At 47.3% G+C, this 25,798-nt stretch overlaps 18 non-coding genes and 1 pseudogene across 18 annotated transcripts; all 19 read left to right on the plus strand.

Moving 5' to 3' along the window:
• The first annotated feature begins 99 nt into the window (after positions 1–99).
• On the plus strand, positions 100–290 carry LOC142262095 (U2 spliceosomal RNA). Its single transcript, XR_012729550.1, has one exon. It is a non-coding gene; the product is annotated as a U2 spliceosomal RNA (small nuclear RNA).
• A 1,117-nt stretch (positions 291–1,407) lies between these two features.
• Positions 1,408–1,598, plus strand: LOC142262096 (U2 spliceosomal RNA). Its single transcript, XR_012729551.1, has one exon. It is a non-coding gene; the product is annotated as a U2 spliceosomal RNA (small nuclear RNA).
• A 1,920-nt stretch (positions 1,599–3,518) lies between these two features.
• On the plus strand, positions 3,519–3,710 carry LOC142262298 (U2 spliceosomal RNA). The gene has a single exon (XR_012729732.1). It is a non-coding gene; the product is annotated as a U2 spliceosomal RNA (small nuclear RNA).
• Positions 3,711–4,827: 1,117 nt separating this feature from the next.
• LOC142262097 (U2 spliceosomal RNA) lies at positions 4,828–5,018 on the plus strand. Its single transcript, XR_012729552.1, has one exon. It is a non-coding gene; the product is annotated as a U2 spliceosomal RNA (small nuclear RNA).
• Positions 5,019–6,135: 1,117 nt separating this feature from the next.
• Positions 6,136–6,326, plus strand: LOC142262098 (U2 spliceosomal RNA). Its single transcript, XR_012729553.1, has one exon. It is a non-coding gene; the product is annotated as a U2 spliceosomal RNA (small nuclear RNA).
• Positions 6,327–7,443: 1,117 nt separating this feature from the next.
• Positions 7,444–7,634, plus strand: LOC142262099 (U2 spliceosomal RNA). Its single transcript, XR_012729554.1, has one exon. It is a non-coding gene; the product is annotated as a U2 spliceosomal RNA (small nuclear RNA).
• Positions 7,635–9,553: 1,919 nt separating this feature from the next.
• On the plus strand, positions 9,554–9,747 carry LOC142262306 (U2 spliceosomal RNA). The gene has a single exon (XR_012729739.1). It is a non-coding gene; the product is annotated as a U2 spliceosomal RNA (small nuclear RNA).
• Positions 9,748–10,864: 1,117 nt separating this feature from the next.
• Positions 10,865–11,055, plus strand: LOC142262101 (U2 spliceosomal RNA). The gene has a single exon (XR_012729556.1). It is a non-coding gene; the product is annotated as a U2 spliceosomal RNA (small nuclear RNA).
• A 1,117-nt stretch (positions 11,056–12,172) lies between these two features.
• Positions 12,173–12,314, plus strand: LOC142262334 (U2 spliceosomal RNA; annotated as a pseudogene).
• A 701-nt stretch (positions 12,315–13,015) lies between these two features.
• LOC142262317 (U2 spliceosomal RNA) lies at positions 13,016–13,206 on the plus strand. Its single transcript, XR_012729748.1, has one exon. It is a non-coding gene; the product is annotated as a U2 spliceosomal RNA (small nuclear RNA).
• Positions 13,207–14,323: 1,117 nt separating this feature from the next.
• Positions 14,324–14,514, plus strand: LOC142262102 (U2 spliceosomal RNA). Its single transcript, XR_012729557.1, has one exon. It is a non-coding gene; the product is annotated as a U2 spliceosomal RNA (small nuclear RNA).
• A 1,117-nt stretch (positions 14,515–15,631) lies between these two features.
• On the plus strand, positions 15,632–15,822 carry LOC142262103 (U2 spliceosomal RNA). The gene has a single exon (XR_012729558.1). It is a non-coding gene; the product is annotated as a U2 spliceosomal RNA (small nuclear RNA).
• Positions 15,823–16,939: 1,117 nt separating this feature from the next.
• On the plus strand, positions 16,940–17,130 carry LOC142262105 (U2 spliceosomal RNA). The gene has a single exon (XR_012729559.1). It is a non-coding gene; the product is annotated as a U2 spliceosomal RNA (small nuclear RNA).
• A 1,117-nt stretch (positions 17,131–18,247) lies between these two features.
• On the plus strand, positions 18,248–18,438 carry LOC142262106 (U2 spliceosomal RNA). The gene has a single exon (XR_012729560.1). It is a non-coding gene; the product is annotated as a U2 spliceosomal RNA (small nuclear RNA).
• Positions 18,439–19,555: 1,117 nt separating this feature from the next.
• LOC142262107 (U2 spliceosomal RNA) lies at positions 19,556–19,746 on the plus strand. Its single transcript, XR_012729561.1, has one exon. It is a non-coding gene; the product is annotated as a U2 spliceosomal RNA (small nuclear RNA).
• Positions 19,747–20,863: 1,117 nt separating this feature from the next.
• On the plus strand, positions 20,864–21,054 carry LOC142262108 (U2 spliceosomal RNA). Its single transcript, XR_012729562.1, has one exon. It is a non-coding gene; the product is annotated as a U2 spliceosomal RNA (small nuclear RNA).
• Positions 21,055–22,171: 1,117 nt separating this feature from the next.
• On the plus strand, positions 22,172–22,362 carry LOC142262109 (U2 spliceosomal RNA). Its single transcript, XR_012729563.1, has one exon. It is a non-coding gene; the product is annotated as a U2 spliceosomal RNA (small nuclear RNA).
• A 1,117-nt stretch (positions 22,363–23,479) lies between these two features.
• LOC142262110 (U2 spliceosomal RNA) lies at positions 23,480–23,670 on the plus strand. Its single transcript, XR_012729564.1, has one exon. It is a non-coding gene; the product is annotated as a U2 spliceosomal RNA (small nuclear RNA).
• Positions 23,671–24,787: 1,117 nt separating this feature from the next.
• On the plus strand, positions 24,788–24,978 carry LOC142262111 (U2 spliceosomal RNA). Its single transcript, XR_012729565.1, has one exon. It is a non-coding gene; the product is annotated as a U2 spliceosomal RNA (small nuclear RNA).
• Positions 24,979–25,798: the final 820 nt, after the last annotated feature.

Here is a 25,798-nt window from a genome sequence, read left to right on the forward strand (position 1 = left end):
TCTTGTGTAGGCGTGGGTTTGTCTCCCTCTCGCTCTCTCTCCCTAAGATGTGTCCGGCATAGGCCAGGGTGCCACTCGAGGCCCAAACCAATTCTGGTTATCGCTTCTCGGCCTTTTGGCTAAGATCAAGTGTAGTATCTGTTCTTATCAGTTTAATATCTGATACGTCCCCTATCTGGGGACCATATATTAAATGGATTTTTAGAACAGGGAGATGGAAAAAGAGCTTGCTCTGTCCACTCCACGCATTGACCTGGTATTGCAGTACCTCCAGGAACGGTGCACCCCTTCTTAACCCAGTTTCCAAAAGCAGAACTCGATTCACCTGATTCATATTAGCCCGATTAGCGAATTGAAATGAATTTTTATCTAACACACTTTTTACTTGCTTTATTCATCCAAATAGCAAACTCATCACCACTCAACTTCACCAACTCTGCTATGTCCCGTGCAGTATCTTGTTGTCAGTCTAATCTAGATCATGTGTAATTGAATGGAATAGATCCCTTTTGGACAAAGTGGAGTCAGATGCTGCAGTGACCACAGGTGTGAGAGGATCTACAATTGGCATCTGGTGTTATCTCTCTGCTTCCACTCCAAATAAAGTTACCTGTTGTTACCTGAACGTCAAATACTAAGAATGGGCGGCCTATGAAAGAATTAGTACTTTCATTAAGTATACTAAACCGGCTAATTGGGAATAGACAAACTGTAAAAAGCCCTCTGAGAAAGCCCCTCTCTAACCTTTGTTAGTAAGCTTTTCTGTAGCCTGCCTGTTGATGTATTTTCGGTTTGAACAGTGCACAACATGAAGAGACGGAACACTGGCGGCTTGTCACAATGCCCCCCGATGACATCACAATAGCGCTGCTGCCTAGAAAACAAGCTGCGCAGAAGAAGTTGTTCTTTGGGTGGGAGGGTGGGCTAGTGGAAGGAGGGGGCAATCTCTTTTTTTCCCGGGTGGTAGGGGGATGACAGGAGAAGGGAAGCGGGTGGTGAGAAAGGTACAGAGGGCAGGGTTTGGGGGCTGGGAAGGAAAGGGAAAAGATTAGGGTTTGGGGATGATGAAAGGGCTTTCTACGGGTAAGGATGGCAAAGGGTGGCAGTGACGGAAAGTCAGGCAACCTGTCCTGTCCGTCTTTTTGTATCGTGAATTGGAAAGACTGCAAGGGGGAGGGGAGTTGCTTGCGCCCTAAAGGAGGAGTTATTCAGATTCATTGCAGTGGGCGGCGGCTGCAAAACGCACCATTCTTCTTGTTTTTGCTCTGCAAAGCAGCCTTTTCAAGGGTTGGCTTGGGTGACAAAATGTCTTGTGTAGGCGTGGGTTTGTCTCCCTCTCGCTCTCTCTCCCTAAGATGTGTCCGGCATAGGCCAGGGTGCCACTCGAGGCCCAAACCAATTCTGGTTATCGCTTCTCGGCCTTTTGGCTAAGATCAAGTGTAGTATCTGTTCTTATCAGTTTAATATCTGATACGTCCCCTATCTGGGGACCATATATTAAATGGATTTTTAGAACAGGGAGATGGAAAAAGAGCTTGCTCTGTCCACTCCACGCATTGACCTGGTATTGCAGTACCTCCAGGAACGGTGCACCCCTTCTTAACCCAGTTTCCAAAAGCAGAACTCGATTCACCTGATTCATATTAGCCCGATTAGCGAATTGAAATGAATTTTTATCTAACACACTTTTTACTTGCTTTATTCATCCAAATAGCAAACTCATCACCACTCAACTTCACCAACTCTGCTATGTCCCGTGCAGTATCTTGTTGTCAGTCTAATCTAGATCATGTGTAATTGAATGGAATAGATCCCTTTTGGACAAAGTGGAGTCAGATGCTGCAGTGACCACAGGTGTGAGAGGATCTACAATTGGCATCTGGTGTTATCTCTCTGCTTCCACTCCAAATAAAGTTACCTGTTGTTACCTGAACGTCAAATACTAAGAATGGGCGGCCTATGAAAGAATTAGTACTTTCATTAAGTATACTAAACCGGCTAATTGGGAATAGACAAACTGTAAAAAGCCCTCTGAGAAAGCCCCTCTCTAACCTTTGTTAGTAAGCTTTTCTGTAGCCTGCCTGTTGATGTATTTTCGGTTTGAACAGTGCACAACATGAAGAGACGGAACACTGGCGGCTTGTCACAATGCCCCCCGATGACATCACAATAGCGCTGCTGCCTAGAAAACAAGCTGCGCAGAAGAAGTTGTTCTTTGGGTGGGAGGGTGGGCTAGTGGAAGGAGGGGGCAATCTCTTTTTTTCCCGGGTGGTAGGGGGATGACAGGAGAAGGGAAGCGGGTGGTGAGAAAGGTACAGAGGGCAGGGTTTGGGGGCTGGGAAGGAAAGGGAAAAGATTAGGGTTTGGGGATGATGAAAGGGCTTTCTACGGGTAAGGATGGCAAAGGGTGGCAGTGACGGAAAGTCAGGCAACCTGTCCTGTCCGTCTTTTTGTATCGTGAATTGGAAAGACTGCAAGGGGGAGGGGAGTTGCTTGCGCCCTAAAGGAGGAGTTATTCAGATTCATTGCAGTGGGCGGCGGCTGCAAAACGCACCATTCTTCTTGTTTTTGCTCTGCAAAGCAGCCTTTTCAAGGGTTGGCTTGGGTGACAAAATGTCTTGTGTAGGCGTGGGTTTGTCTCCCTCTCGCTCTCTCTCCCTAAGATGTGTCCGGCATAGGCCAGGGTGCCACTCGAGGCCCAAACCAATTCTGGTTATCGCTTCTCGGCCTTTTGGCTAAGATCAAGTGTAGTGTTGTTCGAAGAGGTGGTTTAAGCTCCAGGCCACCTTAGTACAATGATACAATGCACACTGGAAGGTTGCGCTTGCTAGTACTCTGGGTGGATAGTATATTCATCTAGAGGAAAACATGGCCCTACCAGGATCGAGGCTATTAGACTGAGTAAGGGTGGGGGGCTATGGTACAGCGTGCCCCAGGACTGACGACCCTGGAGTGAGTCTGAGCTTGCTGGCTTGGGACCCCGGCAAGCCTTGGGCTCTGTAGCACACCGTACCTTGCCTTTTCATACTTTTTGAGCATATTACCCTATCCCGGCCTTCTGGCTAGGAAGGGAAATTTTTATAATCCCGGTCGGAGGTCTGGTCAGCTTTGGGCTGAGAAACTAACACCCGGTTGGAGGTCTGGGTCAGCTTCGGCTGAGAAACCAACACCCGGTTGGAGGTCTGGGTCAGCTTCGGCTGAGAAACCAACACCCGGTTGGAGGTCCGGTTAGCCTTGGGCTGAGAAACCAACACCGGTTGACGGTCCGGGCAGTTTTGGCTGCGAAACCAACAACTAGTAGCTCTCTACTCCACTTGGGTAAGATGCCTGGGTGGACGCTGGGAGCAACGACAAGGCTCAACCAGGCTTCGGCTTGGGGGAGCACCGAAGATCCCTGACCCTTGCTGTGGCCTTCTGGCTCGGAGGGACGGGGTTGATTTTTGGGGACCCTCTCCTCACGGTGGGGTCTACACGAATCCTAGCCTTTGCACTGTTTTTGGTGTGACTTCGGTCATGCTTTTTTTGTGGTGCTTTGGAAAGCTTCATTAAATCAAAAATCTGTTCTTATCAGTTTAATATCTGATACGTCCCCTATCTGGGGACCATATATTAAATGGATTTTTAGAACAGGGAGATGGAAAAAGAGCTTGCTCTGTCCACTCCACGCATTGACCTGGTATTGCAGTACCTCCAGGAACGGTGCACCCCTTCTTAACCCAGTTTCCAAAAGCAGAACTCGATTCACCTGATTCATATTAGCCCGATTAGCGAATTGAAATGAATTTTTATCTAACACACTTTTTACTTGCTTTATTCATCCAAATAGCAAACTCATCACCACTCAACTTCACCAACTCTGCTATGTCCCGTGCAGTATCTTGTTGTCAGTCTAATCTAGATCATGTGTAATTGAATGGAATAGATCCCTTTTGGACAAAGTGGAGTCAGATGCTGCAGTGACCACAGGTGTGAGAGGATCTACAATTGGCATCTGGTGTTATCTCTCTGCTTCCACTCCAAATAAAGTTACCTGTTGTTACCTGAACGTCAAATACTAAGAATGGGCGGCCTATGAAAGAATTAGTACTTTCATTAAGTATACTAAACCGGCTAATTGGGAATAGACAAACTGTAAAAAGCCCTCTGAGAAAGCCCCTCTCTAACCTTTGTTAGTAAGCTTTTCTGTAGCCTGCCTGTTGATGTATTTTCGGTTTGAACAGTGCACAACATGAAGAGACGGAACACTGGCGGCTTGTCACAATGCCCCCCGATGACATCACAATAGCGCTGCTGCCTAGAAAACAAGCTGCGCAGAAGAAGTTGTTCTTTGGGTGGGAGGGTGGGCTAGTGGAAGGAGGGGGCAATCTCTTTTTTTCCCGGGTGGTAGGGGGATGACAGGAGAAGGGAAGCGGGTGGTGAGAAAGGTACAGAGGGCAGGGTTTGGGGGCTGGGAAGGAAAGGGAAAAGATTAGGGTTTGGGGATGATGAAAGGGCTTTCTACGGGTAAGGATGGCAAAGGGTGGCAGTGACGGAAAGTCAGGCAACCTGTCCTGTCCGTCTTTTTGTATCGTGAATTGGAAAGACTGCAAGGGGGAGGGGAGTTGCTTGCGCCCTAAAGGAGGAGTTATTCAGATTCATTGCAGTGGGCGGCGGCTGCAAAACGCACCATTCTTCTTGTTTTTGCTCTGCAAAGCAGCCTTTTCAAGGGTTGGCTTGGGTGACAAAATGTCTTGTGTAGGCGTGGGTTTGTCTCCCTCTCGCTCTCTCTCCCTAAGATGTGTCCGGCATAGGCCAGGGTGCCACTCGAGGCCCAAACCAATTCTGGTTATCGCTTCTCGGCCTTTTGGCTAAGATCAAGTGTAGTATCTGTTCTTATCAGTTTAATATCTGATACGTCCCCTATCTGGGGACCATATATTAAATGGATTTTTAGAACAGGGAGATGGAAAAAGAGCTTGCTCTGTCCACTCCACGCATTGACCTGGTATTGCAGTACCTCCAGGAACGGTGCACCCCTTCTTAACCCAGTTTCCAAAAGCAGAACTCGATTCACCTGATTCATATTAGCCCGATTAGCGAATTGAAATGAATTTTTATCTAACACACTTTTTACTTGCTTTATTCATCCAAATAGCAAACTCATCACCACTCAACTTCACCAACTCTGCTATGTCCCGTGCAGTATCTTGTTGTCAGTCTAATCTAGATCATGTGTAATTGAATGGAATAGATCCCTTTTGGACAAAGTGGAGTCAGATGCTGCAGTGACCACAGGTGTGAGAGGATCTACAATTGGCATCTGGTGTTATCTCTCTGCTTCCACTCCAAATAAAGTTACCTGTTGTTACCTGAACGTCAAATACTAAGAATGGGCGGCCTATGAAAGAATTAGTACTTTCATTAAGTATACTAAACCGGCTAATTGGGAATAGACAAACTGTAAAAAGCCCTCTGAGAAAGCCCCTCTCTAACCTTTGTTAGTAAGCTTTTCTGTAGCCTGCCTGTTGATGTATTTTCGGTTTGAACAGTGCACAACATGAAGAGACGGAACACTGGCGGCTTGTCACAATGCCCCCCGATGACATCACAATAGCGCTGCTGCCTAGAAAACAAGCTGCGCAGAAGAAGTTGTTCTTTGGGTGGGAGGGTGGGCTAGTGGAAGGAGGGGGCAATCTCTTTTTTTCCCGGGTGGTAGGGGGATGACAGGAGAAGGGAAGCGGGTGGTGAGAAAGGTACAGAGGGCAGGGTTTGGGGGCTGGGAAGGAAAGGGAAAAGATTAGGGTTTGGGGATGATGAAAGGGCTTTCTACGGGTAAGGATGGCAAAGGGTGGCAGTGACGGAAAGTCAGGCAACCTGTCCTGTCCGTCTTTTTGTATCGTGAATTGGAAAGACTGCAAGGGGGAGGGGAGTTGCTTGCGCCCTAAAGGAGGAGTTATTCAGATTCATTGCAGTGGGCGGCGGCTGCAAAACGCACCATTCTTCTTGTTTTTGCTCTGCAAAGCAGCCTTTTCAAGGGTTGGCTTGGGTGACAAAATGTCTTGTGTAGGCGTGGGTTTGTCTCCCTCTCGCTCTCTCTCCCTAAGATGTGTCCGGCATAGGCCAGGGTGCCACTCGAGGCCCAAACCAATTCTGGTTATCGCTTCTCGGCCTTTTGGCTAAGATCAAGTGTAGTATCTGTTCTTATCAGTTTAATATCTGATACGTCCCCTATCTGGGGACCATATATTAAATGGATTTTTAGAACAGGGAGATGGAAAAAGAGCTTGCTCTGTCCACTCCACGCATTGACCTGGTATTGCAGTACCTCCAGGAACGGTGCACCCCTTCTTAACCCAGTTTCCAAAAGCAGAACTCGATTCACCTGATTCATATTAGCCCGATTAGCGAATTGAAATGAATTTTTATCTAACACACTTTTTACTTGCTTTATTCATCCAAATAGCAAACTCATCACCACTCAACTTCACCAACTCTGCTATGTCCCGTGCAGTATCTTGTTGTCAGTCTAATCTAGATCATGTGTAATTGAATGGAATAGATCCCTTTTGGACAAAGTGGAGTCAGATGCTGCAGTGACCACAGGTGTGAGAGGATCTACAATTGGCATCTGGTGTTATCTCTCTGCTTCCACTCCAAATAAAGTTACCTGTTGTTACCTGAACGTCAAATACTAAGAATGGGCGGCCTATGAAAGAATTAGTACTTTCATTAAGTATACTAAACCGGCTAATTGGGAATAGACAAACTGTAAAAAGCCCTCTGAGAAAGCCCCTCTCTAACCTTTGTTAGTAAGCTTTTCTGTAGCCTGCCTGTTGATGTATTTTCGGTTTGAACAGTGCACAACATGAAGAGACGGAACACTGGCGGCTTGTCACAATGCCCCCCGATGACATCACAATAGCGCTGCTGCCTAGAAAACAAGCTGCGCAGAAGAAGTTGTTCTTTGGGTGGGAGGGTGGGCTAGTGGAAGGAGGGGGCAATCTCTTTTTTTCCCGGGTGGTAGGGGGATGACAGGAGAAGGGAAGCGGGTGGTGAGAAAGGTACAGAGGGCAGGGTTTGGGGGCTGGGAAGGAAAGGGAAAAGATTAGGGTTTGGGGATGATGAAAGGGCTTTCTACGGATAAGGATGGCAAAGGGTGGCAGTGACGGAAAGTCAGGCAACCTGTCCTGTCCGTCTTTTTGTATCGTGAATTGGAAAGACTGCAAGGGGGAGGGGAGTTGCTTGCGCCCTAAAGGAGGAGTTATTCAGATTCATTGCAGTGGGCGGCGGCTGCAAAACGCACCATTCTTCTTGTTTTTGCTCTCCAAAGCAGCCTTTTCAAGGGTTGGCTTGGGTGACAAAATGTCTTGTGTAGGCGTGGGTTTGTCTCCCTCTCGCTCTCTCTCCCTAAGATGTGTCCGGCATAGGCCAGGGTGCCACTCGAGGCCCAAACCAATTCTGGTTATCGCTTCTCGGCCTTTTGGCTAAGATCAAGTGTAGTATCTGTTCTTATCAGTTTAATATCTGATACGTCCCCTATCTGGGGACCATATATTAAATGGATTTTTAGAACAGGGAGATGGAAAAAGAGCTTGCTCTGTCCACTCCACGCATTGACCTGGTATTGCAGTACCTCCAGGAACGGTGCACCCCTTCTTAACCCAGTTTCCAAAAGCAGAACTCGATTCACCTGATTCATATTAGCCCGATTAGCGAATTGAAATGAATTTTTATCTAACACACTTTTTACTTGCTTTATTCATCCAAATAGCAAACTCATCACCACTCAACTTCACCAACTCTGCTATGTCCCATGCAGTATCTTGTTGTCAGTCTAATCTAGATCATGTGTAATTGAATGGAATAGATCCCTTTTGGACAAAGTGGAGTCAGATGCTGCAGTGACCACAGGTGTGAGAGGATCTACAATTGGCATCTGGTGTTATCTCTCTGCTTCCACTCCAAATAAAGTTACCTGTTGTTACCTGAACGTCAAATACTAAGAATGGGCGGCCTATGAAAGAATTAGTACTTTCATTAAGTATACTAAACCGGCTAATTGGGAATAGACAAACTGTAAAAAGCCCTCTGAGAAAGCCCCTCTCTAACCTTTGTTAGTAAGCTTTTCTGTAGCCTGCCTGTTGATGTATTTTCGGTTTGAACAGTGCACAACATGAAGAGACGGAACACTGGCGGCTTGTCACAATGCCCCCCGATGACATCACAATAGCGCTGCTGCCTAGAAAACAAGCTGCGCAGAAGAAGTTGTTCTTTGGGTGGGAGGGTGGGCTAGTGGAAGGAGGGGGCAATCTCTTTTTTTCCCGGGTGGTAGGGGGATGACAGGAGAAGGGAAGCGGGTGGTGAGAAAGGTACAGAGGGCAGGGTTTGGGGGCTGGGAAGGAAAGGGAAAAGATTAGGGTTTGGGGATGATGAAAGGGCTTTCTACGGGTAAGGATGGCAAAGGGTGGCAGTGACGGAAAGTCAGGCAACCTGTCCTGTCCGTCTTTTTGTATCGTGAATTGGAAAGACTGCAAGGGGGAGGGGAGTTGCTTGCGCCCTAAAGGAGGAGTTATTCAGATTCATTGCAGTGGGCGGCGGCTGCAAAACGCACCATTCTTCTTGTTTTTGCTCTGCAAAGCAGCCTTTTCAAGGGTTGGCTTGGGTGACAAAATGTCTTGTGTAGGCGTGGGTTTGTCTCCCTCTCGCTCTCTCTCCCTAAGATGTGTCCGGCATAGGCCAGGGTGCCACTCGAGGCCCAAACCAATTCTGGTTATCGCTTCTCGGCCTTTTGGCTAAGATCAAGTGTAGTGTTGTTCGAAGAGGTGGTTTAAGCTCCAGGCCACCTTAGTACAATGATACAATGCACACTGGAAGGTTGCGCTTGCTAGTACTCTGGGTGGATAGTATATTCATCAAGAGGAAAACATGGCCCTACCAGGATCGAGGCTATTAGACTGAGTAAGGGTGGGGGGCTATGGTACAACGTGCCCCAGGACTGACGACCCTGGAGTGAGTCTGAGCTTGCTGGCTTGGGACCCCGGCAAGCCTTGGGCTCTGTAGCACACCGTACCTTGCCTTTTCATACTTTTTGAGCATATTACCCTATCCTGGCCTTCTGGCTAGGAAGGGAAATTTTTATAATCCCGGTCGGAGGTCTGGTCAGCTTTGGGCTGAGAAACTAACACCCGGTTGGAGGTCCGGGTCAGCTTCGGCTGAGAAACCAACACCTGGTTGGAGGTCTGGGTCAGCTTTGGCTGAGAAACCAACACCCGGTTGGAGGTCCGGTTAGCCTTGGGCTGAGAAACCAACACCGGTTGACGGTCCGGGCAGTTTCGGCTGCGAAACCAACAACTAGTAGCTCTCTACTCCACTTGGGTAAGATGCCTGGGTGGATGCTGGGAGCAACAACAAGGCTCAACCAGGCTTCGGCTTGGGGGAGCACCGAAGATCCCTGACCCTTGCTGTGGCCTTCTGGCTCGGAGGGACGGGGTTGATTTTTGGGGACCCTCTCCTCACGGTGGGGTCCACACGAATCCTAGCCTTTGCACTGTTTTTGGTGTGACTTCGGTCATGCATTTTTTGTGGTGCTTTGGAAAGCTTCATTAAATCAAAAAATCTGTTCTTATCAGTTTAATATCTGATACGTCCCCTATCTGGGGACCATATATTAAATGGATTTTTAGAACAGGGAGATGGAAAAAGAGCTTGCTCTGTCCACTCCACGCATTGACCTGGTATTGCAGTACCTCCAGGAACGGTGCACCCCTTCTTAACCCAGTTTCCAAAAGCAGAACTCGATTCACCTGATTCATATTAGCCCGATTAGCGAATTGAAATGAATTTTTATCTAACACACTTTTTACTTGCTTTATTCATCCAAATAGCAAACTCATCACCACTCAACTTCACCAACTCTGCTATGTCCCGTGCAGTATCTTGTTGTCAGTCTAATCTAGATCATGTGTAATTGAATGGAATAGATCCCTTTTGGACAAAGTGGAGTCAGATGCTGCAGTGACCACAGGTGTGAGAGGATCTACAATTGGCATCTGGTGTTATCTCTCTGCTTCCACTCCAAATAAAGTTACCTGTTGTTACCTGAACGTCAAATACTAAGAATGGGCGGCCTATGAAAGAATTAGTACTTTCATTAAGTATACTAAACCGGCTAATTGGGAATAGACAAACTGTAAAAAGCCCTCTGAGAAAGCCCCTCTCTAACCTTTGTTAGTAAGCTTTTCTGTAGCCTGCCTGTTGATGTATTTTCGGTTTGAACAGTGCACAACATGAAGAGACGGAACACTGGCGGCTTGTCACAATGCCCCCCGATGACATCACAATAGCGCTGCTGCCTAGAAAACAAGCTGCGCAGAAGAAGTTGTTCTTTGGGTGGGAGGGTGGGCTAGTGGAAGGAGGGGGCAATCTCTTTTTTTCCCGGGTGGTAGGGGGATGACAGGAGAAGGGAAGCGGGTGGTGAGAAAGGTACAGAGGGCAGGGTTTGGGGGCTGGGAAGGAAAGGGAAAAGATTAGGGTTTGGGGATGATGAAAGGGCTTTCTACGGGTAAGGATGGCAAAGGGTGGCAGTGACGGAAAGTCAGGCAACCTGTCCTGTCCGTCTTTTTGTATCGTGAATTGGAAAGACTGCAAGGGGGAGGGGAGTTGCTTGCGCCCTAAAGGAGGAGTTATTCAGATTCATTGCAGTGGGCGGCGGCTGCAAAACGCACCATTCTTCTTGTTTTTGCTCTGCAAAGCAGCCTTTTCAAGGGTTGGCTTGGGTGACAAAATGTCTTGTGTAGGCGTGGGTTTGTCTCCCTCTCGCTCTCTCTCCCTAAGATGTGTCCGGCATAGGCCAGGGTGCCACTCGAGGCCCAAACCAATTCTGGTTATCGCTTCTCGGCCTTTTGGCTAAGATCAAGTGTAGTATCTGTTCTTATCAGTTTAATATCTGATACGTCCCCTATCTGGGGACCATATATTAAATGGATTTTTAGAACAGGGAGATGGAAAAAGAGCTTGCTCTGTCCACTCCACGCATTGACCTGGTATTGCAGTACCTCCAGGAACGGTGCACCCCTTCTTAACCCAGTTTCCAAAAGCAGAACTCGATTCACCTGATTCATATTAGCCCGATTAGCGAATTGAAATGAATTTTTATCTAACACACTTTTTACTTGCTTTATTCATCCAAATAGCAAACTCATCACCACTCAACTTCACCAACTCTGCTATGTCCCGTGCAGTATCTTGTTGTCAGTCTAATCTAGATCATGTGTAATTGAATGGAATAGATCCCTTTTGGACAAAGTGGAGTCAGATGCTGCAGTGACCACAGGTGTGAGAGGATCTACAATTGGCATCTGGTGTTATCTCTCTGCTTCCACTCCAAATAAAGTTACCTGTTGTTACCTGAACGTCAAATACTAAGAATGGGCGGCCTATGAAAGAATTAGTACTTTCATTAAGTATACTAAACCGGCTAATTGGGAATAGACAAACTGTAAAAAGCCCTCTGAGAAAGCCCCTCTCTAACCTTTGTTAGTAAGCTTTTCTGTAGCCTGCCTGTTGATGTATTTTCGGTTTGAACAGTGCACAACATGAAGAGACGGAACACTGGCGGCTTGTCACAATGCCCCCCGATGACATCACAATAGCGCTGCTGCCTAGAAAACAAGCTGCGCAGAAGAAGTTGTTCTTTGGGTGGGAGGGTGGGCTAGTGGAAGGAGGGGGCAATCTCTTTTTTTCCCGGGTGGTAGGGGGATGACAGGAGAAGGGAAGCGGGTGGTGAGAAAGGTACAGAGGGCAGGGTTTGGGGGCTGGGAAGGAAAGGGAAAAGATTAGGGTTTGGGGATGATGAAAGGGCTTTCTACGGGTAAGGATGGCAAAGGGTGGCAGTGACGGAAAGTCAGGCAACCTGTCCTGTCCGTCTTTTTGTATCGTGAATTGGAAAGACTGCAAGGGGGAGGGGAGTTGCTTGCGCCCTAAAGGAGGAGTTATTCAGATTCATTGCAGTGGGCGGCGGCTGCAAAACGCACCATTCTTCTTGTTTTTGCTCTGCAAAGCAGCCTTTTCAAGGGTTGGCTTGGGTGACAAAATGTCTTGTGTAGGCGTGGGTTTGTCTCCCTCTCGCTCTCTCTCCCTAAGATGTGTCCGGCATAGGCCAGGGTGCCACTCGAGGCCCAAACCAATTCTGGTTATCGCTTCTCGGCCTTTTGGCTAAGATCAAGTGTAGTATCATTCGAAAAGGTGGTTTAAGGCTCCGGCCACCTTAGTACAATGATGCAATGCACACTGGAAGGTTGCGCTTATTAGTACTTTGGGAGGATAGTATATCCATCTAGAGGAAACCATGGCCCTACCAGGATCGAGGCTATTAGACTGAGTAAGTGTGGGGGTTATGGTGCAATGTGCCCCAGGAATGGACACCCTGGAGGGAGTCTGAACTTGCTAGGTTGGGACCCTGGTAAGCCTCAGACTCTGTCGCACGCCGCGCCTTGCCTATTCATACTTTCCAAGCATATTGCCCTATCCCGGCCTTCTGGCTAAGAAGGGAAATTTTTATAATCCCGGTCGGAGGTCCGGTCAGCTTTGGGCTGAGAAACCAACACCCGGTTGGAGGTCCGGGTCAGCTTTGGCTGAGAAACCAACACCCGGTTGGAGGTCCGGTTAGCCTTGGGCTGAGAAACCAACACCCGGTTGGAGGTCCGGTCAGCCTTGGGCTGAGAAACCAACACCCGGTTGGAGGTCCGGTCAGCCTTGGGCTGAGAAACCAACACCGGTTGACGGTCCGGGCAGTCTCGGCTGCGAAACCAACGACTAGTAGCTCCCTACTCCACTTGGGTAAGATGCCTCGGTGGACGCTGGGAGCAACAACAAGGCTCAACCAGGCTTCGGCTTGGGGGAGCACCGAAGATCCCTGACCCTCGCTGTGGCCTTCTGGCTCGGAGGGACGGGGTTGATTTTTGGGGATCCTCTTCTCACGGAGGGGTCCACACGAATCCTAGCCTTTGCACTGTTTTTGGTGTGACTTCGGTCATGCATTTTTGCGGTGCTTTGGAAAGCTTCATTAAATAAAAATCTGTTCTTATCAGTTTAATATCTGATACGTCCCCTATCTGGGGACCATATATTAAATGGATTTTTAGAACAGGGAGATGGAAAAAGAGCTTGCTCTGTCCACTCCATGCATTGACCTGGTATTGCAGTACCTCCAGGAACGGTGCACCCCTTCTTAACCCAGTTTCCAAAAGCAGAACTCGATTCACCTGATTCATATTAGCCCGATTAGCGAATTGAAATGAATTTTTATCTAACACACTTTTTACTTGCTTTATTCATCCAAATAGCAAACTCATCACCACTCAACTTCACCAACTCTGCTATGTCCCGTGCAGTATCTTGTTGTCAGTCTAATCTAGATCATGTGTAATTGAATGGAATAGATCCCTTTTGGACAAAGTGGAGTCAGATGCTGCAGTGACCACAGGTGTGAGAGGATCTACAATTGGCATCTGGTGTTATCTCTCTGCTTCCACTCCAAATAAAGTTACCTGTTGTTACCTGAACGTCAAATACTAAGAATGGGCGGCCTATGAAAGAATTAGTACTTTCATTAAGTATACTAAACCGGCTAATTGGGAATAGACAAACTGTAAAAAGCCCTCTGAGAAAGCCCCTCTCTAACCTTTGTTAGTAAGCTTTTCTGTAGCCTGCCTGTTGATGTATTTTCGGTTTGAACAGTGCACAACATGAAGAGACGGAACACTGGCGGCTTGTCACAATGCCCCCCGATGACATCACAATAGCGCTGCTGCCTAGAAAACAAGCTGCGCAGAAGAAGTTGTTCTTTGGGTGGGAGGGTGGGCTAGTGGAAGGAGGGGGCAATCTCTTTTTTTCCCGGGTGGTAGGGGGATGACAGGAGAAGGGAAGCGGGTGGTGAGAAAGGTACAGAGGGCAGGGTTTGGGGGCTGGGAAGGAAAGGGAAAAGATTAGGGTTTGGGGATGATGAAAGGGCTTTCTACGGGTAAGGATGGCAAAGGGTGGCAGTGACGGAAAGTCAGGCAACCTGTCCTGTCCGTCTTTTTGTATCGTGAATTGGAAAGACTGCAAGGGGGAGGGGAGTTGCTTGCGCCCTAAAGGAGGAGTTATTCAGATTCATTGCAGTGGGCGGCGGCTGCAAAACGCACCATTCTTCTTGTTTTTGCTCTGCAAAGCAGCCTTTTCAAGGGTTGGCTTGGGTGACAAAATGTCTTGTGTAGGCGTGGGTTTGTCTCCCTCTCGCTCTCTCTCCCTAAGATGTGTCCGGCATAGGCCAGGGTGCCACTCGAGGCCCAAACCAATTCTGGTTATCGCTTCTCGGCCTTTTGGCTAAGATCAAGTGTAGTATCTGTTCTTATCAGTTTAATATCTGATACGTCCCCTATCTGGGGACCATATATTAAATGGATTTTTAGAACAGGGAGATGGAAAAAGAGCTTGCTCTGTCCACTCCACGCATTGACCTGGTATTGCAGTACCTCCAGGAACGGTGCACCCCTTCTTAACCCAGTTTCCAAAAGCAGAACTCGATTCACCTGATTCATATTAGCCCGATTAGCGAATTGAAATGAATTTTTATCTAACACACTTTTTACTTGCTTTATTCATCCAAATAGCAAACTCATCACCACTCAACTTCACCAACTCTGCTATGTCCCGTGCAGTATCTTGTTGTCAGTCTAATCTAGATCATGTGTAATTGAATGGAATAGATCCCTTTTGGACAAAGTGGAGTCAGATGCTGCAGTGACCACAGGTGTGAGAGGATCTACAATTGGCATCTGGTGTTATCTCTCTGCTTCCACTCCAAATAAAGTTACCTGTTGTTACCTGAACGTCAAATACTAAGAATGGGCGGCCTATGAAAGAATTAGTACTTTCATTAAGTATACTAAACCGGCTAATTGGGAATAGACAAACTGTAAAAAGCCCTCTGAGAAAGCCCCTCTCTAACCTTTGTTAGTAAGCTTTTCTGTAGCCTGCCTGTTGATGTATTTTCGGTTTGAACAGTGCACAACATGAAGAGACGGAACACTGGCGGCTTGTCACAATGCCCCCCGATGACATCACAATAGCGCTGCTGCCTAGAAAACAAGCTGCGCAGAAGAAGTTGTTCTTTGGGTGGGAGGGTGGGCTAGTGGAAGGAGGGGGCAATCTCTTTTTTTCCCGGGTGGTAGGGGGATGACAGGAGAAGGGAAGCGGGTGGTGAGAAAGGTACAGAGGGCAGGGTTTGGGGGCTGGGAAGGAAAGGGAAAAGATTAGGGTTTGGGGATGATGAAAGGGCTTTCTACGGGTAAGGATGGCAAAGGGTGGCAGTGACGGAAAGTCAGGCAACCTGTCCTGTCCGTCTTTTTGTATCGTGAATTGGAAAGACTGCAAGGGGGAGGGGAGTTGCTTGCGCCCTAAAGGAGGAGTTATTCAGATTCATTGCAGTGGGCGGCGGCTGCAAAACGCACCATTCTTCTTGTTTTTGCTCTGCAAAGCAGCCTTTTCAAGGGTTGGCTTGGGTGACAAAATGTCTTGTGTAGGCGTGGGTTTGTCTCCCTCTCGCTCTCTCTCCCTAAGATGTGTCCGGCATAGGCCAGGGTGCCACTCGAGGCCCAAACCAATTCTGGTTATCGCTTCTCGGCCTTTTGGCTAAGATCAAGTGTAGTATCTGTTCTTATCAGTTTAATATCTGATACGTCCCCTATCTGGGGACCATATATTAAATGGATTTTTAGAACAGGGAGATGGAAAAAGAGCTTGCTCTGTCCACTCCACGCATTGACCTGGTATTGCAGTACCTCCAGGAACGGTGCACCCCTTCTTAACCCAGTTTCCAAAAGCAGAACTCGATTCACCTGATTCATATTAGCCCGATTAGCGAATTGAAATGAATTTTTATCTAACACACTTTTTACTTGCTTTATTCATCCAAATAGCAAACTCATCACCACTCAACTTCACCAACTCTGCTATGTCCCGTGCAGTATCTTGTTGTCAGTCTAATCTAGATCATGTGTAATTGAATGGAATAGATCCCTTTTGGACAAAGTGGAGTCAGATGCTGCAGTGACCACAGGTGTGAGAGGATCTACAATTGGCATCTGGTGTTATCTCTCTGCTTCCACTCCAAATAAAGTTACCTGTTGTTACCTGAACGTCAAATACTAAGAATGGGCGGCCTATGAAAGAATTAGTACTTTCATTAAGTATACTAAACCGGCTAATTGGGAATAGACAAACTGTAAAAAGCCCTCTGAGAAAGCCCCTCTCTAACCTTTGTTAGTAAGCTTTTCTGTAGCCTGCCTGTTGATGTATTTTCGGTTTGAACAGTGCACAACATGAAGAGACGGAACACTGGCGGCTTGTCACAATGCCCCCCGATGACATCACAATAGCGCTGCTGCCTAGAAAACAAGCTGCGCAGAAGAAGTTGTTCTTTGGGTGGGAGGGTGGGCTAGTGGAAGGAGGGGGCAATCTCTTTTTTTCCCGGGTGGTAGGGGGATGACAGGAGAAGGGAAGCGGGTGGTGAGAAAGGTACAGAGGGCAGGGTTTGGGGGCTGGGAAGGAAAGGGAAAAGATTAGGGTTTGGGGATGATGAAAGGGCTTTCTACGGGTAAGGATGGCAAAGGGTGGCAGTGACGGAAAGTCAGGCAACCTGTCCTGTCCGTCTTTTTGTATCGTGAATTGGAAAGACTGCAAGGGGGAGGGGAGTTGCTTGCGCCCTAAAGGAGGAGTTATTCAGATTCATTGCAGTGGGCGGCGGCTGCAAAACGCACCATTCTTCTTGTTTTTGCTCTGCAAAGCAGCCTTTTCAAGGGTTGGCTTGGGTGACAAAATGTCTTGTGTAGGCGTGGGTTTGTCTCCCTCTCGCTCTCTCTCCCTAAGATGTGTCCGGCATAGGCCAGGGTGCCACTCGAGGCCCAAACCAATTCTGGTTATCGCTTCTCGGCCTTTTGGCTAAGATCAAGTGTAGTATCTGTTCTTATCAGTTTAATATCTGATACGTCCCCTATCTGGGGACCATATATTAAATGGATTTTTAGAACAGGGAGATGGAAAAAGAGCTTGCTCTGTCCACTCCACGCATTGACCTGGTATTGCAGTACCTCCAGGAACGGTGCACCCCTTCTTAACCCAGTTTCCAAAAGCAGAACTCGATTCACCTGATTCATATTAGCCCGATTAGCGAATTGAAATGAATTTTTATCTAACACACTTTTTACTTGCTTTATTCATCCAAATAGCAAACTCATCACCACTCAACTTCACCAACTCTGCTATGTCCCGTGCAGTATCTTGTTGTCAGTCTAATCTAGATCATGTGTAATTGAATGGAATAGATCCCTTTTGGACAAAGTGGAGTCAGATGCTGCAGTGACCACAGGTGTGAGAGGATCTACAATTGGCATCTGGTGTTATCTCTCTGCTTCCACTCCAAATAAAGTTACCTGTTGTTACCTGAACGTCAAATACTAAGAATGGGCGGCCTATGAAAGAATTAGTACTTTCATTAAGTATACTAAACCGGCTAATTGGGAATAGACAAACTGTAAAAAGCCCTCTGAGAAAGCCCCTCTCTAACCTTTGTTAGTAAGCTTTTCTGTAGCCTGCCTGTTGATGTATTTTCGGTTTGAACAGTGCACAACATGAAGAGACGGAACACTGGCGGCTTGTCACAATGCCCCCCGATGACATCACAATAGCGCTGCTGCCTAGAAAACAAGCTGCGCAGAAGAAGTTGTTCTTTGGGTGGGAGGGTGGGCTAGTGGAAGGAGGGGGCAATCTCTTTTTTTCCCGGGTGGTAGGGGGATGACAGGAGAAGGGAAGCGGGTGGTGAGAAAGGTACAGAGGGCAGGGTTTGGGGGCTGGGAAGGAAAGGGAAAAGATTAGGGTTTGGGGATGATGAAAGGGCTTTCTACGGGTAAGGATGGCAAAGGGTGGCAGTGACGGAAAGTCAGGCAACCTGTCCTGTCCGTCTTTTTGTATCGTGAATTGGAAAGACTGCAAGGGGGAGGGGAGTTGCTTGCGCCCTAAAGGAGGAGTTATTCAGATTCATTGCAGTGGGCGGCGGCTGCAAAACGCACCATTCTTCTTGTTTTTGCTCTGCAAAGCAGCCTTTTCAAGGGTTGGCTTGGGTGACAAAATGTCTTGTGTAGGCGTGGGTTTGTCTCCCTCTCGCTCTCTCTCCCTAAGATGTGTCCGGCATAGGCCAGGGTGCCACTCGAGGCCCAAACCAATTCTGGTTATCGCTTCTCGGCCTTTTGGCTAAGATCAAGTGTAGTATCTGTTCTTATCAGTTTAATATCTGATACGTCCCCTATCTGGGGACCATATATTAAATGGATTTTTAGAACAGGGAGATGGAAAAAGAGCTTGCTCTGTCCACTCCACGCATTGACCTGGTATTGCAGTACCTCCAGGAACGGTGCACCCCTTCTTAACCCAGTTTCCAAAAGCAGAACTCGATTCACCTGATTCATATTAGCCCGATTAGCGAATTGAAATGAATTTTTATCTAACACACTTTTTACTTGCTTTATTCATCCAAATAGCAAACTCATCACCACTCAACTTCACCAACTCTGCTATGTCCCGTGCAGTATCTTGTTGTCAGTCTAATCTAGATCATGTGTAATTGAATGGAATAGATCCCTTTTGGACAAAGTGGAGTCAGATGCTGCAGTGACCACAGGTGTGAGAGGATCTACAATTGGCATCTGGTGTTATCTCTCTGCTTCCACTCCAAATAAAGTTACCTGTTGTTACCTGAACGTCAAATACTAAGAATGGGCGGCCTATGAAAGAATTAGTACTTTCATTAAGTATACTAAACCGGCTAATTGGGAATAGACAAACTGTAAAAAGCCCTCTGAGAAAGCCCCTCTCTAACCTTTGTTAGTAAGCTTTTCTGTAGCCTGCCTGTTGATGTATTTTCGGTTTGAACAGTGCACAACATGAAGAGACGGAACACTGGCGGCTTGTCACAATGCCCCCCGATGACATCACAATAGCGCTGCTGCCTAGAAAACAAGCTGCGCAGAAGAAGTTGTTCTTTGGGTGGGAGGGTGGGCTAGTGGAAGGAGGGGGCAATCTCTTTTTTTCCCGGGTGGTAGGGGGATGACAGGAGAAGGGAAGCGGGTGGTGAGAAAGGTACAGAGGGCAGGGTTTGGGGGCTGGGAAGGAAAGGGAAAAGATTAGGGTTTGGGGATGATGAAAGGGCTTTCTACGGGTAAGGATGGCAAAGGGTGGCAGTGACGGAAAGTCAGGCAACCTGTCCTGTCCGTCTTTTTGTATCGTGAATTGGAAAGACTGCAAGGGGGAGGGGAGTTGCTTGCGCCCTAAAGGAGGAGTTATTCAGATTCATTGCAGTGGGCGGCGGCTGCAAAACGCACCATTCTTCTTGTTTTTGCTCTGCAAAGCAGCCTTTTCAAGGGTTGGCTTGGGTGACAAAATGTCTTGTGTAGGCGTGGGTTTGTCTCCCTCTCGCTCTCTCTCCCTAAGATGTGTCCGGCATAGGCCAGGGTGCCACTCGAGGCCCAAACCAATTCTGGTTATCGCTTCTCGGCCTTTTGGCTAAGATCAAGTGTAGTATCTGTTCTTATCAGTTTAATATCTGATACGTCCCCTATCTGGGGACCATATATTAAATGGATTTTTAGAACAGGGAGATGGAAAAAGAGCTTGCTCTGTCCACTCCACGCATTGACCTGGTATTGCAGTACCTCCAGGAACGGTGCACCCCTTCTTAACCCAGTTTCCAAAAGCAGAACTCGATTCACCTGATTCATATTAGCCCGATTAGCGAATTGAAATGAATTTTTATCTAACACACTTTTTACTTGCTTTATTCATCCAAATAGCAAACTCATCACCACTCAACTTCACCAACTCTGCTATGTCCCGTGCAGTATCTTGTTGTCAGTCTAATCTAGATCATGTGTAATTGAATGGAATAGATCCCTTTTGGACAAAGTGGAGTCAGATGCTGCAGTGACCACAGGTGTGAGAGGATCTACAATTGGCATCTGGTGTTATCTCTCTGCTTCCACTCCAAATAAAGTTACCTGTTGTTACCTGAACGTCAAATACTAAGAATGGGCGGCCTATGAAAGAATTAGTACTTTCATTAAGTATACTAAACCGGCTAATTGGGAATAGACAAACTGTAAAAAGCCCTCTGAGAAAGCCCCTCTCTAACCTTTGTTAGTAAGCTTTTCTGTAGCCTGCCTGTTGATGTATTTTCGGTTTGAACAGTGCACAACATGAAGAGACGGAACACTGGCGGCTTGTCACAATGCCCCCCGATGACATCACAATAGCGCTGCTGCCTAGAAAACAAGCTGCGCAGAAGAAGTTGTTCTTTGGGTGGGAGGGTGGGCTAGTGGAAGGAGGGGGCAATCTCTTTTTTTCCCGGGTGGTAGGGGGATGACAGGAGAAGGGAAGCGGGTGGTGAGAAAGGTACAGAGGGCAGGGTTTGGGGGCTGGGAAGGAAAGGGAAAAGATTAGGGTTTGGGGATGATGAAAGGGCTTTCTACGGGTAAGGATGGCAAAGGGTGGCAGTGACGGAAAGTCAGGCAACCTGTCCTGTCCGTCTTTTTGTATCGTGAATTGGAAAGACTGCAAGGGGGAGGGGAGTTGCTTGCGCCCTAAAGGAGGAGTTATTCAGATTCATTGCAGTGGGCGGCGGCTGCAAAACGCACCATTCTTCTTGTTTTTGCTCTGCAAAGCAGCCTTTTCAAGGGTTGGCTTGGGTGACAAAATGTCTTGTGTAGGCGTGGGTTTGTCTCCCTCTCGCTCTCTCTCCCTAAGATGTGTCCGGCATAGGCCAGGGTGCCACTCGAGGCCCAAACCAATTCTGGTTATCGCTTCTCGGCCTTTTGGCTAAGATCAAGTGTAGTATCTGTTCTTATCAGTTTAATATCTGATACGTCCCCTATCTGGGGACCATATATTAAATGGATTTTTAGAACAGGGAGATGGAAAAAGAGCTTGCTCTGTCCACTCCACGCATTGACCTGGTATTGCAGTACCTCCAGGAACGGTGCACCCCTTCTTAACCCAGTTTCCAAAAGCAGAACTCGATTCACCTGATTCATATTAGCCCGATTAGCGAATTGAAATGAATTTTTATCTAACACACTTTTTACTTGCTTTATTCATCCAAATAGCAAACTCATCACCACTCAACTTCACCAACTCTGCTATGTCCCGTGCAGTATCTTGTTGTCAGTCTAATCTAGATCATGTGTAATTGAATGGAATAGATCCCTTTTGGACAAAGTGGAGTCAGATGCTGCAGTGACCACAGGTGTGAGAGGATCTACAATTGGCATCTGGTGTTATCTCTCTGCTTCCACTCCAAATAAAGTTACCTGTTGTTACCTGAACGTCAAATACTAAGAATGGGCGGCCTATGAAAGAATTAGTACTTTCATTAAGTATACTAAACCGGCTAATTGGGAATAGACAAACTGTAAAAAGCCCTCTGAGAAAGCCCCTCTCTAACCTTTGTTAGTAAGCTTTTCTGTAGCCTGCCTGTTGATGTATTTTCGGTTTGAACAGTGCACAACATGAAGAGACGGAACACTGGCGGCTTGTCACAATGCCCCCCGATGACATCACAATAGCGCTGCTGCCTAGAAAACAAGCTGCGCAGAAGAAGTTGTTCTTTGGGTGGGAGGGTGGGCTAGTGGAAGGAGGGGGCAATCTCTTTTTTTCCCGGGTGGTAGGGGGATGACAGGAGAAGGGAAGCGGGTGGTGAGAAAGGTACAGAGGGCAGGGTTTGGGGGCTGGGAAGGAAAGGGAAAAGATTAGGGTTTGGGGATGATGAAAGGGCTTTCTACGGGTAAGGATGGCAAAGGGTGGCAGTGACGGAAAGTCAGGCAACCTGTCCTGTCCGTCTTTTTGTATCGTGAATTGGAAAGACTGCAAGGGGGAGGGGAGTTGCTTGCGCCCTAAAGGAGGAGTTATTCAGATTCATTGCAGTGGGCGGCGGCTGCAAAACGCACCATTCTTCTTGTTTTTGCTCTGCAAAGCAGCCTTTTCAAGGGTTGGCTTGGGTGACAAAATGTCTTGTGTAGGCGTGGGTTTGTCTCCCTCTCGCTCTCTCTCCCTAAGATGTGTCCGGCATAGGCCAGGGTGCCACTCGAGGCCCAAACCAATTCTGGTTATCGCTTCTCGGCCTTTTGGCTAAGATCAAGTGTAGTATCTGTTCTTATCAGTTTAATATCTGATACGTCCCCTATCTGGGGACCATATATTAAATGGATTTTTAGAACAGGGAGATGGAAAAAGAGCTTGCTCTGTCCACTCCACGCATTGACCTGGTATTGCAGTACCTCCAGGAACGGTGCACCCCTTCTTAACCCAGTTTCCAAAAGCAGAACTCGATTCACCTGATTCATATTAGCCCGATTAGCGAATTGAAATGAATTTTTATCTAACACACTTTTTACTTGCTTTATTCATCCAAATAGCAAACTCATCACCACTCAACTTCACCAACTCTGCTATGTCCCGTGCAGTATCTTGTTGTCAGTCTAATCTAGATCATGTGTAATTGAATGGAATAGATCCCTTTTGGACAAAGTGGAGTCAGATGCTGCAGTGACCACAGGTGTGAGAGGATCTACAATTGGCATCTGGTGTTATCTCTCTGCTTCCACTCCAAATAAAGTTACCTGTTGTTACCTGAACGTCAAATACTAAGAATGGGCGGCCTATGAAAGAATTAGTACTTTCATTAAGTATACTAAACCGGCTAATTGGGAATAGACAAACTGTAAAAAGCCCTCTGAGAAAGCCCCTCTCTAACCTTTGTTAGTAAGCTTTTCTGTAGCCTGCCTGTTGATGTATTTTCGGTTTGAACAGTGCACAACATGAAGAGACGGAACACTGGCGGCTTGTCACAATGCCCCCCGATGACATCACAATAGCGCTGCTGCCTAGAAAACAAGCTGCGCAGAAGAAGTTGTTCTTTGGGTGGGAGGGTGGGCTAGTGGAAGGAGGGGGCAATCTCTTTTTTTCCCGGGTGGTAGGGGAATGACAGGAGAAGGGAAGCGGGTGGTGAGAAAGGTACAGAGGGCAGGGTTTGGGGGCTGGGAAGGAAAGGGAAAAGATTAGGGTTTGGGGATGATGAAAGGGCTTTCTACGGGTAAGGATGGCAAAGGGTGGCAGTGACGGAAAGTCAGGCAACCTGTCCTGTCCGTCTTTTTGTATCGTGAATTGGAAAGACTGCAAGGGGGAGGGGAGTTGCTTGCGCCCTAAAGGAGGAGTTATTCAGATTCATTGCAGTGGGCGGCGGCTGCAAAACGCACCATTCTTCTTGTTTTTGCTCTGCAAAGCAGCCTTTTCAAGGGTTGGCTTGGGTGACAAAATGTCTTGTGTAGGCGTGGGTTTGTCTCCCTCTCGCTCTCTCTCCCTAAGATGTGTCCGGCATAGGCCAGGGTGCCACTCGAGGCCCAAACCAATTCTGGTTATCGCTTCTCGGCCTTTTGGCTAAGATCAAGTGTAGTATCTGTTCTTATCAGTTTAATATCTGATACGTCCCCTATCTGGGGACCATATATTAAATGGATTTTTAGAACAGGGAGATGGAAAAAGAGCTTGCTCTGTCCACTCCACGCATTGACCTGGTATTGCAGTACCTCCAGGAACGGTGCACCCCTTCTTAACCCAGTTTCCAAAAGCAGAACTCGATTCACCTGATTCATATTAGCCCGATTAGCGAATTGAAATGAATTTTTATCTAACACACTTTTTACTTGCTTTATTCATCCAAATAGCAAACTCATCACCACTCAACTTCACCAACTCTGCTATGTCCCGTGCAGTATCTTGTTGTCAGTCTAATCTAGATCATGTGTAATTGAATGGAATAGATCCCTTTTGGACAAAGTGGAGTCAGATGCTGCAGTGACCACAGGTGTGAGAGGATCTACAATTGGCATCTGGTGTTATCTCTCTGCTTCCACTCCAAATAAAGTTACCTGTTGTTACCTGAACGTCAAATACTAAGAATGGGCGGCCTATGAAAGAATTAGTACTTTCATTAAGTATACTAAACCGGCTAATTGGGAATAGACAAACTGTAAAAAGCCCTCTGAGAAAGCCCCTCTCTAACCTTTGTTAGTAAGCTTTTCTGTAGCCTGCCTGTTGATGTATTTTTGGTTTGAACAGTGCACAACATGAAGAGACGGAACACTGGCGGCTTGTCACAATGCCCCCCGATGACATCACAATAGCGCTGCTGCCTAGAAAACAAGCTGCGCAGAAGAAGTTGTTCTTTGGGTGGGAGGGTGGGCTAGTGGAAGGAGGGGGCAATCTCTTTTTTTCCCGGGTGGTAGGGGGATGACAGGAGAAGGGAAGCGGGTGGTGAGAAAGGTACAGAGGGCAGGGTTTGGGGGCTGGGAAGGAAAGGGAAAAGATTAGGGTTTGGGGATGATGAAAGGGCTTTCTACGGGTAAGGATGGCAAAGGGTGGCAGTGACGGAAAGTCAGGCAACCTGTCCTGTCCGTCTTTTTGTATCGTGAATTGGAAAGACTGCAAGGGGGAGGGGAGTTGCTTGCGCCCTAAAGGAGGAGTTATTCAGATTCATTGCAGTGGGCGGCGGCTGCAAAACGCACCATTCTTCTTGTTTTTGCTCTGCAAAGCAGCCTTTTCAAGGGTTGGCTTGGGTGACAAAATGTCTTGTGTAGGCGTGGGTTTGTCTCCCTCTCGCTCTCTCTCCCTAAGATGTGTCCGGCATAGGCCAGGGTGCCACTCGAGGCCCAAACCAATTCTGGTTATCGCTTCTCGGCCTTTTGGCTAAGATCAAGTGTAGTATCTGTTCTTATCAGTTTAATATCTGATACGTCCCCTATCTGGGGACCATATATTAAATGGATTTTTAGAACAGGGAGATGGAAAAAGAGCTTGCTCTGTCCACTCCACGCATTGACCTGGTATTGCAGTACCTCCAGGAACGGTGCACCCCTTCTTAACCCAGTTTCCAAAAGCAGAACTCGATTCACCTGATTCATATTAGCCCGATTAGCGAATTGAAATGAATTTTTATCTAACACACTTTTTACTTGCTTTATTCATCCAAATAGCAAACTCATCACCACTCAACTTCACCAACTCTGCTATGTCCCGTGCAGTATCTTGTTGTCAGTCTAATCTAGATCATGTGTAATTGAATGGAATAGATCCCTTTTGGACAAAGTGGAGTCAGATGCTGCAGTGACCACAGGTGTGAGAGGATCTACAATTGGCATCTGGTGTTATCTCTCTGCTTCCACTCCAAATAAAGTTACCTGTTGTTACCTGAACGTCAAATACTAAGAATGGGCGGCCTATGAAAGAATTAGTACTTTCATTAAGTATACTAAACCGGCTAATTGGGAATAGACAAACTGTAAAAAGCCCTCTGAGAAAGCCCCTCTCTAACCTTTGTTAGTAAGCTTTTCTGTAGCCTGCCTGTTGATGTATTTTCGGTTTGAACAGTGCACAACATGAAGAGACGGAACACTGGCGGCTTGTCACAATGCCCCCCGATGACATCACAATAGCGCTGCTGCCTAGAAAACAAGCTGCGCAGAAGAAGTTGTTCTTTGGGTGGGAGGGTGGGCTAGTGGAAGGAGGGGGCAATCTCTTTTTTTCCCGGGTGGTAGGGGGATGACAGGAGAAGGGAAGCGGGTGGTGAGAAAGGTACAGAGGGCAGGGTTTGGGGGCTGGGAAGGAAAGGGAAAAGATTAGGGTTTGGGGATGATGAAAGGGCTTTCTACGGGTAAGGATGGCAAAGGGTGGCAGTGAC

The sequence above is a fragment of the Anomaloglossus baeobatrachus genome, unplaced genomic scaffold, assembly GCF_048569485.1.
Source record: "Anomaloglossus baeobatrachus isolate aAnoBae1 unplaced genomic scaffold, aAnoBae1.hap1 Scaffold_243, whole genome shotgun sequence".
In the NCBI taxonomy this organism is placed as follows: domain Eukaryota; kingdom Metazoa; phylum Chordata; class Amphibia; order Anura; family Aromobatidae; genus Anomaloglossus; species Anomaloglossus baeobatrachus.